The sequence below is a fragment of the Cucurbita maxima genome, unplaced genomic scaffold (assembly GCF_002738345.1).
Source record: "Cucurbita maxima cultivar Rimu unplaced genomic scaffold, Cmax_1.0 Cma_Scf00017, whole genome shotgun sequence".
Lineage (NCBI taxonomy): Eukaryota > Viridiplantae > Streptophyta > Magnoliopsida > Cucurbitales > Cucurbitaceae > Cucurbita > Cucurbita maxima.
In genome coordinates this window covers 2,458,232-2,461,988 of record NW_019272033.1, presented here as the reverse complement: position 1 = coordinate 2,461,988, position 3,757 = coordinate 2,458,232, and the positions used below count along the sequence as shown (strand labels likewise).

Sequence of the window (3,757 nt, the reverse complement as noted above, 5' to 3'; positions counted from 1 at the left end):
GGGGGGGGGTTGGCTAAGTGGAAAGTGTTAGCATTGAATGAGAATGGGTAGTGATAGGGCCTGAAATTCTGAGGTGGGGTCCATGATGGAACAAAAAAGTAAGCACAATGGACGGCTAGATTTGAGTGGGCAAGATCACTTTGTAATCATGAACCCTGTGGTTAGCCCTTAGGAGAGAAGTCCCTATGGGGAAGAATGTTTCGCTTTCTTCTTAATGGCATTAGATGGATACAACTGGATGGTCCATAGCCCCTTCTGAATACATGAAAATGATACAAAAGAAAGGAATATTTTCTTTTCATTTACAAGACTTAGATAAGTGGGCCATCATCTTTAATTATTTATTAATTATAACTATTACACTTTGCTCCTTTTTATGTTTTATAATTCAATTCCAATTTTTACATAAAATTCTATTCTAAACTTTATAATAATTCATTCTCAATATTCCATCCTTCTACATTTTTCTAAATCCAAATAGTTTAGATTTGTTTCCATTATTAAAACATTTAAATATCTTTGATTTTTTAATAACAAAAATATATTTTAATAAGAAAAAGGCTTTTCGGTGTCGAATAAATATCATTTAATGAATACTTCGGGAGATTGGGAGAGGAAAAAGAGAATTAGAGGTTTGATATGCTCTTCACAAGTTGCTTACTAAATATTAATTTTCAATTATTATATAGATATAATTTAGTAAATGTTTGGTGTTTTAGTTTGTATAAGATTTAAATTATTAACGATAAATATGACTTTTTAATAATTAAAAAAAAAAAACTCAATAACCCAATCATTGTATGCCACCGCAAACTTTGGTTCTAAAAGAGGTGTACGGAAGAGTTTTTGGTAGCATCATAATCCCACTTTCGACAATGACAATATAAGCATGTTTGAGAAAGTCGAGAATCTAAAGACTATAATTGACTCGAGAACAAATTTTAGTTTTATCGATGAATAGTAGCTCAATGATTAATATTTTTAATTGGAAAAGAAAATCAATATTTGAAAAAAAAAAAAAAAAAAAAAAAAAAAAACTCCTTAATTTGCACTTTTAATTATATTGTTATTTAAGGGTATGAAAAAAAAAATTTGTTTCACCAATTGGTATATGAAAATAACAATTAAATAAGTGAATATTTAAATATAAAATATTAACATAATATTAATAATTATTTGATGCCTTAGGTTAGATTATATTTTTAGTATTAAAGCTAATTAATTAATTCAAGGTAATAGAATTAAATAAAATTGCTAAAAATAATTAATAAGTAATAATAAAATTTATACTAAATAGTCAAATAGTATTAACTAAAGACGTAAATTTGATTAAGTCAAAGTGATTATCTATTAAGCGACTAATTTCCTAATTTATCTATAAATTTTAGATTAAATAGAATTTAATAAACATACGAAATAAATTATTAAATGGTCCCAAATATTATTTGTTCACAACGAAAATTTTAATTTTAAAAGATTAAATAATTTTATATTTAAATATTTAATTATAAATCTTTATTACAGATTGCTTTCATCAAGTGGTCACATCTACCCAATTATTATTTGATTAATTTAATAACAACAAATTAGACAAATTATTTTTAATTTTTTATTCAAGCAACACGTGTTCATATTATCCAATAACCTGACCCACTCGAACTACCCAACTAAAACCTTAAATATTAGGTTGGATTAAAAAAAAAAAATTGGGTGAGTTCAGTAGTTAGTTTTTTAGTTGGGTCAACCCGACTAACTCGAAAATAGGATTACTACCCAAACTATCCCTAAACCTTAAATATCAGGTTGGATTAAACTCTCTCTTTTTTTTCGTTTTGGGTTGGTTCATTTAGTTTGGTCAACCCGACTAACTCGAAAATAGGGTTACGCCCAAACTAATCCTAAACCTTAAATATTAGGTTGGATTAAACTCTCTTTTTTTTTCCGTTTTGGGTTGGTTCATTTAGTTTGGTCAACCCGACTAACTCGAAAATAGGGGTACGACCCAAACTAACCCTAAACCTTAAATATTAGGTTGGATTAAACTCTTTTTTTTTTTTTGGTTTCTGTTGGTTCATTTAGTTTGGTCAACCTAACTAACTCGAAAATAGGGTTACGACCCAAACTAGCCCTACCTTACTTTTAAGATTATTATAAAAATTAGGAAGGTCTGACATTTATAACCAATGTATTGTGTCTTGTGCAAATGTTTTATAAAATTTTAGTCACTAATATAATATATAATATGAATGAGCATTTAACATGATATATGTTTAAATTAATCAGAATAAATAGGCTACATTATTAAGACGCTTCAATTAACTTATTGATAAGTCAAACCAAGTATGTATGTATCTATAGAGTTTTTCGTATATGTATGTATCTATAGTTTTTCGTATATTCTATTTTTATAAATTAAAAAGGTACCTTTTTAATATTTTTTGAATGTATTTTTTATAATTTTTGGTATGATAATTTAAAATTAATATAAAAATGGTAAAAGTGTTTAAAAAAAACTATTTTTTAATAAAAATTTTGATATCAATAATTTTGTCACATCGATGCAATAAAATTACAAATAAAATAAATTTAATATTTTCTGTATTAATTTAATAGGCAGGTCCGAGCAAATTCGACCTAAATGTTGATCTGGGTCGAACTCAAAGGTTAGGTCATGAGCCTAATTATCTATGTTCGAGTCAAACAGATATAGAATCAAATAGTGTCTTAATTCCACTAGGCTTGGCTTGGGTCAGATGTTAGCCTTATAGGTTGGGTTGGTCTACTCAATAATTATGACTTTTCATCTTACAATAATAAAATTTTATATTTTGTTATTGACCTATTCAATATTTTAAAAATTTTAAAAATTTACTCATACTTCGATAAATACTGATAGTTTTGTTAAACCGCCTATCAATCAAATAACTATCCCATATAAATTTACGAGTCCATAATCAAATTTAAATTCTAATTAGTTCTTTCTGTCTCTCTAATTCTATAAAAAATAAAAAATAAAAACAAATAAAATAAATTGAGTAAACCAGTCTTATGATTGATACTTTTTTAATTAAAAAGTATCCAAATTAAAAAATAAAAATAAAATAAATTACACAACCATCCCTCTTTTTTTTCTTCCTATGAAAAAATATAATAAATTTATAAAATTCATGAATTTTTTTAAATATTTAATTCATGAATTTATGGGTTTTATACACCTATATTTATAAAATTCATGATTTTTTTTAATTTTTAATTCATAAATTTATGATTTTATACCCCTGTAAATCTGCCAATGTGAAATCTTATAATAACAGAATATGAAATGGTAGGCCCACAGGTAAAATTTCTGCTTCAAACACAGAGGAACCCATCTCTGTTTTAATCATTTAACTATCTCCCACTAATCATAGACCTTGCATGTTTTTCTAATCACTTTCAACTCTGCCCACCACCTGTTCGACGAAATTCCTCAAAGAAATATTTTGCAGTCAAGGCTGTTTTTTTCAACCAACTTTGTGGGCTATTGGATCTTATTAATGCTCCAGCTTCATTGCTTTCTTCTTTAAATTAATTGCTGATGGGTCACAGAGCAGAGGAGAGGCAGAGGAAGGCATCAGTAGAATCATACACGTTGTGTTTGGAGATCCAATATCAGTTGAGGAGTAGAACGAAACAACCTTGGTAAGGGTGTGTAAACCTCTCTCTAAAAAGGAAAAGCTTGAAAAAGACAATATCTGTTAACGGTTGACTTAAGCCG

The 3,757-nt window shown here is 27.1% G+C and overlaps 1 long non-coding RNA gene across 1 annotated transcript in view; it reads left to right on the top strand.

Annotated features, from left to right (window-relative positions):
- The window catches only part of LOC111492249, a 10,638-nt gene extending 9,701 nt beyond the window's left edge, over positions 1–937 (top strand). The window contains exon 6 of the long non-coding RNA XR_002719836.1: positions 831–937. This is a non-coding gene — a long non-coding RNA (uncharacterized LOC111492249). The remainder of the gene's footprint in view (positions 1–830) is intronic.
- Positions 938–3,757: the final 2,820 nt, after the last annotated feature.